This window comes from Pinus tabuliformis, chromosome J, assembly GCF_031772625.1.
Source record: "Pinus tabuliformis cultivar Carrire ecotype Pingquan chromosome J, CPIR1, whole genome shotgun sequence".
Classification (NCBI taxonomy): domain Eukaryota; kingdom Viridiplantae; phylum Streptophyta; class Pinopsida; order Pinales; family Pinaceae; genus Pinus; species Pinus tabuliformis.
In genome coordinates this window covers 1293042175-1293055388 of record NC_142295.1, presented here as the reverse complement: position 1 = coordinate 1293055388, position 13214 = coordinate 1293042175, and the positions used below count along the sequence as shown (strand labels likewise).

Sequence of the window (13214 nt, the reverse complement as noted above, 5' to 3'; positions counted from 1 at the left end):
GCCCACAAACATAACTTCCATAAGCATAAAACCAATAATCAACAGTGCTGATTAACATATCAAAATGTTGCGACATAGGACCAAAATAAATGTTATCTATTAAGGCTGTACAGACTAATAAACCATAGAACTAGAGGGAAATTATATAGAGCATCTAGGCTGGTTGGCCAACACACGATGTCATGTCAAGCGACAATTGGAATAGCACCTGCGTTAGGAGAGTCTCTGTAACCCCCATCCATTCACTCGGTGTTTAGGATCAGCCTGAGTCTTCTCCCAAATGTCATTGCCTTATTCAGTCTCGGCAGCCTGATCTGGTTCATAGATGGCCAGAAGCACAGTTAGAAACTTGTCAAACCAGGGAACATCATGAACATTTTATGGGGCCATCTTCCAGGGCACTCTTTGTTAATTTTTCTTAGGGCTATATTGTTCTTTGCTGAAGATGATTTTATTTTGAACTTTTTCATCATTTACATATGCATTCACCCCATTACATCGTAAAATCTTTAGCGATTATGTAGAAAGAACAATAATATCAATATTGCAGTGGAACATATAGGAACAACAAAAAAAAAACATGCACAAATAGAGACACCAAGAGTTAGGTCAGATACCAGGGCAAAACCCCACAAAGGGGAAAATCCAACCGATTTTTCTTCTATTAGATATTCATCAATTGTTCAGCTGAGATACAAAGTACAATGAGATATATCAATCACAACAGGCCTCCTAAGGCCAACCCAAGTCAGTTCACAACTATGTTTCTGAACGGACCGATCTGATCTCTGATAAACAAGTCCAAAGGGAGCTGCTATCATATCACTGTTACCTGCCATAAAGATACTGTCTCATCTGCCATCCATCCGGGTATCACAGTCATCAAGGGCTCTGAGTCTTGACACACTGTCATAATAAATACTATCTCACTGTTGAAGGCACTGTCAAATACTATAATACTATCTCAAGATCACTGTTAAGAGTGTTGAGAAATGTAACTAGTATCGGTCGTCATAATTGTACTTGAGCCATGATGTAATGTATTTGAAAGAGAAAGAAAATTATTTATAAAAGAAAAAAATTATTTTATGAGCTTGGGTTTCATGCTCTATGTATTTTCTAGGTCAAGCCTCCATTGTAGGCTTCTAGGTTTTTGTCAAAAGTCAAAATCATATTTACTATGTAAAGGACCCTTCTTGGGTGTGAAAATTCGGAAACCCCGAATCCTATTGCAGCAACTGATTAAGTTTCTTCTATTTGTTAAATGACTTGAACAAATTATTTACTGTGTTCTACGGTAAATATTGAAACTAATACATTGTAGCGTTTACAAAATAAATACTGCGGAAGAAATAAACACTGGAAGAGTAGATGCACGCACACACAAGTACACAGTTATTTTTGGACCAATGCCCCTTGAAAAACCCAACTTGGGAAAACCGGTGCAGCAGCTAAGGGTTTTTTTATTATGCAGTAGTGAATCTGAGTACAAATCTATGGAAGCTCAAATCTAGCTTTCCATACAGAGAAATAACTAACAGGAGATCTAGTGAGAAAAATCTCACTCCCACCGGTGATCCGACACTGACCTTGGTTCAAGATGAGCTGCCCCTTGTTGCCTCTACACTGCCTTTGTGTTAGCCTACGCAGATCTGCGTCCCACAACTCGGACTAGCGTCTCTCTCCCTAACTGATCAACTGCTATCTGGAAAAGCGAACCTCCTGGCATTGAATTTTGACTTCTCCTCAACAAAATACGGATCTCCCGTTGAAACTCTGCACTGCCTCTCTGTGGCACTCACTGCCACTCTGCTATCCCTGCCCCTCTCTCACTGCTTCGAATTTACTGAATCACCTCCGACAACTCACCACTGCTACTCTGGAAATCGATTTCCTAGCAAAATTGAATTTCTGGTCGCTCCAAGTGTGTTCTCCAACTCCCATCAAATTTCTTTTTATAATCTCTTGCTAAAACATCAATGACCAAGATTAAAACATAATCGATGGCTAAGATTAACTAGAACTCGATCCATGTCTTCTTCTAGAAGATTCTCACCACGACTTAATTAATACCCTTTAATTAATCAATTTTCCTAAGTTTAGACTTAGGCACCATTAAAAAATATTAATTATTTTAATTAAGTTGTCTCTAGGTGGAATTTCCAAAAACGATTTCTGGGTTTTGGTCCTTGGAGAATAAATGTATTCTAGCCTCTCCACCAAATTTCTGGCTAGAACACATTCGATGCTACAAAAATCAACACTCCCTCTTAGTGAGGAATGTGTTCTAGCGTTGCAACCGACTGAAACAACACCCTGTCTTTGTGCCACCTCTTGTTACGTTGTTGATGTCTGGCTGCTGCTACCCACCAACTACTGTGCAACTCTGTTAAACGCTGCATCCGTGTTGCTGTTGGCCTTGCTGAATTGCTGCCAACTGCAACTCCCTCTCCATCAGCTGCTGCAACCACTGCAATGGAAAAGCATCCAAAATACTGAACCAACTGTGGTCAGTATGATGCATCTATCCCTTGAGCCCTGATTGTCGCTAGCCTCTATGCTGTCAATGAAGCCTCTGTGCTGCCGCTAACTTTGCTCTGTGCCAACTGCACTATTGCCAACTTTGCACTGTGCTGCCCAATATTTGACCGCTACTAGCTACTACATCTATTACTCTGGCACTTGACTGTACCATATGCCACTGATCCATCCTGCTACTGCATTTTATGGGCTCTCATAGCAAGGTATTGATTCATGAGGTGGACCTCCTCAAGAATCTGACCCATCCTGTAGCTCTCTGGGGCTACAAAACCAAATCACCCCACCTCACTCTTGGAGGTATCTCGGTGATCATGGTAAACTCTTCCTCCAATGTAGAGGACAACATGCCAATCTTCATGGATGCAGCTTGCTGATCCTGCTTCTCCTCCTTGTCCTTCTTTTTGAGAGAACATTGAGTGCCGTAGTGGCCAAACTCACCACATCTAAAGCATTTCACCTTGGAAATGTCCTTCTTCCTCCTGCGCTGCTCCTACTGCCCCTTTGATGTGAGGGCCACATCCTCCTCTTCCTTTACTTGCTTCGTCCCACTGCTGCTGCTGTTGCCAGTGATGGTGGACTTCATCAAATCTTGCCTCATCTCCTGCTGCAGATCAACCCACATATGATCCCAGTCTAGCAACTTTTCTTTGCCTAGAATACTCTGAATGAAGACTTGCCACTCTTCGGAAACGTTGTTTAGAGCAAACCGCACCAACTCAGTAGGCTGAGGTGCTGACCCTATGACAGACCACTGATCTCGGATATTCTGAAGCCTAGTAAGGAATGGGTCTATGCGCTCCCCTTTCTGCATCCTCGTGCATCTCAGCTTCTCCTCAAGATACATCTTCCGCTGCTCGGAAGATCCCTCGTATAGCGTAGCAAGTGCCTCCCACATCTGCTAGGTAGTATCTTTGCCAGCTATGTGAGACACCACGTGATCTCGAACTCCATCAAGAATTAGCCTCTTTGCCTTCGCCATCTCCTTCTTGTAGGCCTTAAGCGGATCTGCATCTGTGGGTACAACTACCACGCCATTGATATAAGCTTTGAGATCGTATTCATCTAGAAGACAAGAAATTCTTGCCTTCCAGATCACGTAGTTGGAGGCTCTGTCCAACCAATCCTAATCTCTCAGCCCCGCTGATGCCATCTCTGCAAAATGTCGAATTCCTCCTCTTCTCCTTTGCGCAGCTATTGACTGGATTTTCATACTCCCTGCTAGAGTGGGCAAATCTGCCCACAACTACTACTACTCTGCTAGGAAAATTCGAACTTCTGGGCTAGAAGTCCCTTGAGAAAAGAATTCCCTCAGTGTGTGCTCTTCCTTCCTCCTGACACTATTTTGCACTAGCAAACTGCTGCAAAATAACTGCGTCCCAACTGAAGATCTGCCCTGCAAGGAAAAATACTACTGCTCCGACTGCCCCTAGTAATATTTGATCTAGAAAATTTATTCTCTGTCGACTCTCTTAGAGAAATACAATTTTCCTCAAAAATCGACCCTCCTGGCCAAGAACTGTGCTGCCTCTGAGGGTTTCCAACTGTTGCCTCTGCAGAGATTTGAAATTCCTCCTCCCTTCTGCTACTGAGCTCTCCGGCTTACGATTTGTGCTCTCATACCATGTGAAAATCTGGAAACCCCGATTCCTACTGCATCAACTGATTAAGTTTCTTCTATTTGTTAAATAACTTGAACAAATTATTTACTGTGTTCTACGGTAAATATCAAAACTAATGCGCTGCAGCCTTCACAAAATAAATATTGCGGAAGAAATAAACACTGGAAGAATAGATGCACACACAAACACAAGTAGATAGTTATTTTTGGACCAATGTCCTCGGAAATTGATTTCCTAGCAAGATCGAATATCTGGTGGCTTCAAGTGTGTTCTCCAACCCCCATCGAATTTCTTCTTATAATCTCCCGTTGAGACATCAATGGGCAAGATTAAAACATAATCAATGCCTAAGATTAACTAGAACCCGATCCATGTCTTCTTCTAGAAGATTCTCACCATGAATTAATTAATACCCTTTAATTAATCAGTTTTCCTAAGTTTAGACTTAGGCACTGTTGTCGCATAGAATGTCTAGGCACTGCGACAACGACTCAGATCGGGGGTTGTCACATTGATCCCCAATCACTCCATTTGAGCTGTCTCCCAATAGCAGACTAAGGGGGGTAGACCCTATGGAAATGGAAAAATGAAAGATTAGTTGGGAACCAACCAACTTGGGAGACACAACTAAGCAACTAGTACTTGTTTTAGATTGCGCAAGATTTTAAGGATTCAAAATTATTTGAAGAAAGTGATACCAGTGCCCTGTGGAGTCAACTATCTTGCTAAGAAAATAAGGTTCAAGTAAAGGATGGGAAACTGCTGCTGAAAAGACACCACTGTTTCATATGCAAATGCAAAATTTAAAACTATGTGAAATGCGGGTACTTGGTTAATTTTAGTTAAATGAGGGCCTAAAATTATTTCTAAAATATGTCTTAAATGTTACTTAACTTAAGGCTTAGAAAAGTAGTGATCTAAATGTGAAAGCAGGTACTTATACCAACACTGCAAAATGTAAAATTTGCACAAATAATTACTGAAATGCACAATGGACTGAAATGTAAAATGCTGGAATAAAACACCTTTAAATTCAAAAATTCATTTGTATGAAATACTCAATCAATATCGTTAGATGCATATGTAAAACTAGATTAGTCCTACTTGCATAAACATGTAAAAAAAAATGAACTTCAGAAATTAGGCTAAATGTTTTAAACTTAGATCACATTAATGAAATATCAGTCTATTAATCTGCTCTTACATCAAATATTAAAACCAACAATATATTCTAAAACAACAGTCTTGTAACCATGCAATATTCAAAAATTTCTATGTATAACAACAGAAAATTTTAAATGACAAACTGATAACTACAATTCAAAAATTTTTGGAGTTTAATTCTTTATGATCTATTGATGTATTTGATCTAAAAACTCAGAAATAAACTAATGAACAATTTTTTGAAATTTGTTTGCAAAAGTTACTGAAGCTAACTTTTATTTCTGCAATTGTACAACAGTAAAAATGTAAATTAAATTTGTTGCTAAACTTCAGCTAATTGCAAATCTATGCCAATATTAACCCTGCTTTCAAAATGAAATGAAGAAAAGTTAGAGGGTGTGCACCAGTCAGCCCTTAGGGGCTTGAAGACACCTGAATATACGTTGCTCGAATCACTCAAAATCCTCAACTCAGAATTTTTTTGTGAAAACTTTGCTAAAAATTTGTTAAATTTTTTTGGGAAATTTTTAGGAAAAAATTTAGGAAAAGTTAGTGAGAGAATTTTGGTGAAAGAGGGAAGGCCGTAAGGCTAAAAGGGAGGCCGAGAAAGAGGTTAGAGATGGTCACCGTAGGGCGTCAAGGCACTAAAAGAAATTTGCCCACAATCTTTTTGAAATTTATCTTCAACCTTCAAACAAAATGGAGGTGCCCTCTGGGGCTTAGATCTCTCTTCGGAATCCACAAAAATCACTTGCAATCTTCAGATCTGTTCTTGCACAAACAAAAGACAGAAAAAATCCCAAAGCATGTATATACAAAAATATGAAATACCCAAAACTCCAATGAATTAAAAAAATTGATATTTACAAATCTACAATAATATTCTACAGATCTGCAGATCAAAGCCCTCTATTAGCCAAATTTAAACAAATTTTTGCACAATATTTAAAAATAAATTTGAAATTTTAAAGATGCACAAGCCCAAGAAAAACCCCTGCAAGTAAAATATTCTATAAAAATGACTTCAGAAATTAAAAAGGTAGTGGGCTCTTTTAGATTTTGTAAACTAAGAGTCAGTTGGTCCAGCTGAGGACTTCTCCAAACACCCAAATTCTGAATGATAACTTCTGCACACTTAACTCAGCTTGTTAGATTAATAGAGATTTTAAAAATGATCATAAAATTATCGAGAAATAGAGATATTTTTGCTTCTATCAAATTAAAATGATATTCTAAAAAACCCAGAAATCCGTGCAAGATACCTGTACATAGATCAATCATCGGAGGCTATTAACCGGCAAATGCAAATCAAAGCAGCAAAGTATTAAGAACAATATTACCACATAAATTTGAAAGAGGCACACCACGATCTGAAACCCCAAAGTTTTTGCGTTTTATTAACCAAAAAAAAGTTACAACAGCTTTCTTAGAGAAAGTACACAATTGAAAATTCGGATGCAAAAAATGGAGATAGGCCTCTCATTTATAGAAAAATTCTCCAACGGCTAGTTGGCTTGATCCCCGTCAAAGCAATCTCAACCATTGATGAAGATCAAATGATCTTTTAATCATCACTGTTGAAATAAAGTTACTTTTTGAGGAAATTCGAATTTCACTTTTAATTAACTCAAAAATGATTATTTTGAGTTAATTGCTGCAAAAAGTTGACTTTGACTTAACTACTATGGCCCAAGGGTTCAAAATATTTTGAAATTTTCAATATTCCCTTGGTCGGGGACCTCCAAAAATTAAAAACTTTAAAACCCACGAATTTTAAATGTTGGAGAATTTAATTTTTCCTAGGACCTAAATTAATTAAATTTCTGGGTTTAGCATTTTAATTTATTTTAGCTAGAAATTTTAATTAAATTTATTTTAGCCAGAAATTTTAATTAATTGACTCTTGAAGAGATTATTGATTTTTCCAACCCTTTAATATTTAGCCATGGTGTTTAACTATGAGGGACCATGCACTAAATATTTTTTTATATGAAATATTACATTTTTAACCCATGAAGGGGGACACTCGTTCGTTATAGACCTTCAATAATTACCCATTTTTGCGACACAAAATATGATCTAGTAGATTAAGTGACTTGTAATAAAATAATCTAACCAAATAGTTAGAATTATTCCCAAATCACTTTTACAAAGACTCGATAAATAACACTAGGACTCATTTAAAATCCTGATGACAAAATCCACCCTAGCTTTGGGGTGAGGCTGGAGGGAAAAACTCTGCCGATCATCCGTGTTTAGAAACACACATGAATCGGTGAGACTAAAAACCTCCTAGGATAGAAATCATCATGATTTTTTTTTTTTTTACTTAGGTTGTTACATACATTTGTCTTACTAGGATCATTTACATTACAAAATGCAGAATGGGTTTACAAAACTCCAGTGTACATATAGCTGATAATGATGAATCTGTGGATCATCTGAGTGCTCGGACATGATGGAAATCCATGCGCGAAAAGATGTATAGCTATGGGGTAGTTGACATGGAGTGAAGTTTAGACTTAGGAACTCTATTAAAAATATTAATTATTTTAATAAAATACATCCTGGGTGGAATTTTACCAAATCATTTATGGGTTCTTTAGAACTCATGTGCCTTAGTCTCTCCTCTAATTTTCATAGCTAGAGCACATCCAATGCTACCAAAAATTAACACCTCCCTCTTAGCGAGGAAAGTGCTCTAACAACAATGTCCAACTGTATCTTGCTCTGCTTCTGGAGCATCTCCTTTCTGCATTGTCGCTGCCACCAACACTATGTTGCTGCTGCTTCTGTACTGCTATCGATGACACTGCCACTGCCACTGTTGCATCTGTACTACAACTCCCTCTATATTGCTACATCTGCTATGCTGCTAGCACTACCACTGCTAACATTGCATTCGTACTGCAACTCAGTTGCTGAGAGAAGCAATTGAAAAACATCCAAAATTACTGAACTTAACTGTGTTCAGCATAATACCATGAATGTTGGAATTTGACTGCTACTAGTCTCTGACCCTCTGAATCTTCTGCGCTGCTGCTGACTTCTGCACTGTGCCATCTGCACTGCTGCCAACCTTGCTCTGTGCTAATCAGTCTCTGGTCTCAGGATACTGCATCTGTCTCTCTAATCAACCCACTGCATCATCTGACACTAAGTCCGTCTTGCTATTACTGAATCTCGGGCTCCTGTAGCAAGGAATTGATCCAAGAGGTGGACTCCTCAAGGATTCTGCCCACATGTAGTCCTCTCGACTACAGCTGAATATCACACCATTTCCCTCCTGGAGATGCATGGGCACTCATGGCAAAATCATCTTCGTCAATCTTTGCCGGAGTACCCTTAGGATCATGTTTCTCATCGTTATCCTTTTTCTTCAAAGGGCATTGGGATGCAAAGTGGCCCATCTCGCCACATCTGAAACATTTCATTTTCAAAATGTCCTCCTTCCGCTTCTGCTTCTACTGTCCCTTTGATGCTAGAGCTACGTTCTCCTCCTCCTCCTTGGTCTTCGTGCCACTGCCACTATTGCCATTGAGGTTGACCTTAACTAGGTCCCTCCTTAATTCCTCCTGTTGAAGAGTTGCCTACATCTCTTCCCATGAAGGTATTCTTTCCTTGCCCAATATACTTTGGATGAAGACTTGCCATTCATCTGAGACTCCATTCAGGGCTGTCCTTACTGTTGTGGTAGATTGACGAGTAGACCCCACTGTAGTAAGCTAGTCTCTAGTGTCCTGAAGACGTTGAAGATAAGAGTCAACTCCTCCCTTTTGCATCAACATCCGCTGCAACTTTTGTTCTAGGTACATCTTCCACTGTTTGGAAGGGCCTTCATACAGTGAAGACAAAGCTTCCCACATCTCTCTGGCTGTATCTTCGCCCTGCAAGTGTGAGACCACATGATCTCGAACTCCAACGAGTATGAACCTCTTTGCCTTCCCCTACTCGACCTTGTACTTCTTCTTTTGGTCGTTGTCCACAGGAACAATCACAACACTCTTGACGTAGGCTTCGAGATTGTACTCCTCTAGAACAATTAAGATTTTGGTCTTCCATATGACATAGTTGGAAGCTCCTTCCAACCTGTTTTGATCTCTGAGCCCATGCAATGCCATCTCACCCAATTGTCGAATTGACTCCTCTCGTCACTGCTCAGCTGCCCAGCAAAAGAGAAATTCGAACTTTTGGCAAGAAAAGTTCCTTGAGGAGAAAATTTCCCTTCTATGTGTCTTTGCTCTTTTCCGGTGGATTTCTGCCCTGACAGAAACTACGCCATTCAAGCGCTGCGTTGAGGCTCTATGTTACTCCCTCTGCCTCTGCAAACTCACAATCTGGAAATCGTACCTTTGTCGACTCTCTCAAAGAGAGATTTCCTCGGAATATCTGCTTCCCAGTAAGGACTGTGCAATCCCTTCAAGGGGATTCGAATTGCTTCCGAATGCAGCTATGGGCCTCTTTGCTCAGCATTAGATCTGCTCTTCCTGTTTCAAAATCAATGCTTTGATACCATGTGAAAATTCCTAATCCTCAAGGAACCCCTACTCCAACAAAACTGAATTTACTCTTACTTTATTTTAATATACATTATCAAGTTATTTTCTGAAAAATACTAAAGTAAATTACTTCTGCAGCCTACACCAATTTAAATTTGATTACATGAAACAGAAAACTAAGCAAAGAACAAGATACATAGGACACCATTATTTTTGGACAAAATAGTCCCCGGAAAAACCCAATGCAGGAAAACCGGTGCAACAACTCTGAGAGTTTTATATTATTAAGCAGTAGTTCTGAATACAATACTGGCTGCCCTCCGGTTGATTTGGCAGCAGAACTGGCTAATCCCGACTATCTCTGTGTTGGCCTTGCATTAGCCTTACAGGCTCTGCGTCAGCGCTGCGCTGTCTCTTCTGCCTTTTGCGTCAACCTTCCCGGCTGTTCCGACAGTTCGTCGACAGTTTCCAGCTTTTTGCGTGAGGGCAACCTCACTTTTGCGCTGACCCTTCTGGCTCTGCGTCAGGCCTGCGTGGGCCCATATTGGCTTAGTGTCAGTCCTTCTAGTTGTTGCGTTGCCTCCACTAGTGGCTCTCTACCTTTCTGTCCAGTATTCCCGAATTATCCCTACCTCTGTTGTAGAATGATCACTCAATTCGAATTCTCAGCTTCCTACCCCCAGAATTCGAACTCCAGATCAATTCGTTCTCTCCGTGTGTGTTTCTAAATGAACCCCAAGTCTCCTTCTTATACTTTTCTTGTTGAGACTTCAACGGCTGAGATTAAGTCTCTAATCAACTGCTAAGATTAGAACATGACTTGATCCACTTTCTAGATCATTCTCACCCATATTTTGATTAATACCCATTAATATTTTAATTTCCCTAAGTTTAGACTTAGGAACCCCATTAAAAATAATAATTATTTTAATAAAATACAATCTGGGTGGAATTTAACCAAACGGTTTTTGGGTTCTTTAGAACTCATGTGCCTTAGCCTCTCCACCAATTTTCATGGCTAGAGCACATCAGATGCTACCAAAAACTAACATCTGCGTCCTCTCCCTGCGCTGCAGTCTTGCCTTCTCATTCTCAGCCATCTCCCTCGCTCCTCCTCTTCTTCGTGTTCCCTCTCTTTCGCCCGTCAAACCCCAGCAGCCTCTCTCTTTTTCTTTTTGACTTTGGCTTAATTGCCCTTTTCGATTTTAATTTTTTTTTGTTGCTTCAATTTTATTTTTTTGTTTATTTTTTTTAGTGTAACTTTGATTATTTAAAAAGGAACCAAATTTTGTTTAATTTGCTTGCTTTTCTTTATTGTTTTGATATTCATTTCATTTTGATTTTTTGTTTTTTGTTTTTAAACAAAACAAAAACTTAAAATTTCGATTTTCATTTTTGACTTTAAAAAGGAATTAAATCTAAAGGAAAATTTAAAAGGTTTCATCAATATCAAGTTAAAATTTTTATGTGGCTTTGGCCCATTAAAAATTTAATTAATTAAGCCTTTTCGATTTTCACATTTATCACATTAAATTTTTAAAATTTACCTTCACTTACAAACTTTACCACACTAAATTTGCAAAGGAATAATTTAAATTCTTGTTTATCTAAAGTTCTTTCTTAGGGTTTATGTGTTAAGAGTTTGGGGCTTTAAATTTTTTAAAGGAAAAATTTGTTGTGTTAAAAAAAATTAAATTTCTCTATAGTCAAGGCACATTTAAATATTTTTAGATTGTCTCTAAAGTTTGACTATAGGAAGCAAGAAATTTTTTCTAGATTGAAGCACTTAAGAAAAAACATTTTAATTCCGAATTGTTTGAAGTGTTTAGCATTTGAATTTCATGGTTCTACATGGTAATTAATTTTCGAAATTTAATTGCTTAAGTCCTTCGCATGCTAAGAGTTTTGAACATTTTTATGCTTGACATCTATTGAGATTGCTTGTCACTTAATTAATGCTAAGCATGATTTAATTACTTGAATTATTGGATATTTATTGCATATTTCTTTGAGAATTTTTCAAGTAATCGTTAAGTATTCTTCCATGGAATTGTGGTAAATTTCATATCTTTCATTTCCTAAACTGAGAATTTTTGAGCATCTATATAATTGACATTGATATTAAAGAATTGTGAAAAGGCTTTTGTTCTCTGAGCTATAATTGCATTGGAAATATCTAAATAAATTGAAGCGATAAGGTTGTGATTTAATTGGGGCATTATCTTATTGCTGAGAAGTTTAACTTTCAATCTAGTGAAGTGAACATTCATTTTGGCGATTAAGGGCTTTGATATATAACTCAGAAATAGATCATGGCATAAGCACCTTCAATCCTTGAATCTAGCTTCATCTTGCTCCATCTTCTAATCATCTCGTGCATTTGCATATTAGGTTAGTCTTGCAAAATTAAAATTTACTTCCAAGCATAAGCTTGGTTGATAGAAAGATAGATACCCATCCATCTTTGTTTGAGAAGCCTTTTTTTAATAGTACTTAAAACGATGACGTTGCAGTCGTCAAAACCACAACTTTCTGCAGCACTGGAGGCATCGGGTATGTTAGATTTTTAGGAGAGGTATCGTTAATCACACCTTAGTGTGCTTCACCTTATCTTCTTTTTGCCACATACTACGGAATTAGGCTCAATATAGAAATGATCAAAGGGTTAAAATTGAGATAGGAATTTTAACTAAAATTTACCAAGATTCCTGTATCTCACATTAGTTTTAGGATCTGCATTTCATATAAAATAGTTATTCTTCCAAGCAGTAGTTGTTCATGTAGGAATTTACAGGGTAAGTTCCTCAGAAAGAACACCAGAAGGACACCGCTCACAACCAGATCACAGATCAATACACCAGTATTTTTGACGTGGTTAAAACCCTGCTTCTGCTGATGAAAGAGAAATGGCAGCTTGTTTCTTACAAGCCCATGTAATAGGTCCTGAACCAAGAGTGAACACATAACCGGCAGTAGACTTCCGATCATCAGGGTCACCAGCCCAATCGGAATCAGTGAAACCAACCAATAGAGGAGCTGCTTCGGCACTGTAATGAATCCCAAACTGAACTGTACCTCGAACATAACGAAGTATTCTTTTAGCTGCTTTCCAATGACTTTCACGGGGGTTTTGCATAAACCGAGCAACAAGGCCAACAGCAAAGGAAAGGTCAGGACGAGTATGGGTTAAATACAAGAATTTTCCTACAAGTTGACAGTATAATGTAGCATCAAATTCAGGAGAAGTACAAGTGACTGAAAGTTTGACTCCAGACTGAAAGGGAGAAGGGGCTGGCTTACAGTCTTCCATGTGAAAATGACGTAGAATATCACAAGCATACTTGGACTGGGAAAGGGAAATACCCTCCTTGGATTGCAAGACTTGAAGACC

At 38.5% G+C, this 13214-nt stretch overlaps 1 protein-coding gene across 2 annotated transcripts in view; it reads left to right on the top strand.

Annotated features, from left to right (window-relative positions):
* LOC149232017 (chlorophyll(ide) b reductase NOL, chloroplastic-like) overlaps window positions 1-13214 on the top strand; it is a 345384-nt gene that overhangs the window by 119774 nt on the left and 212396 nt on the right. The window lies entirely within an intron of this gene.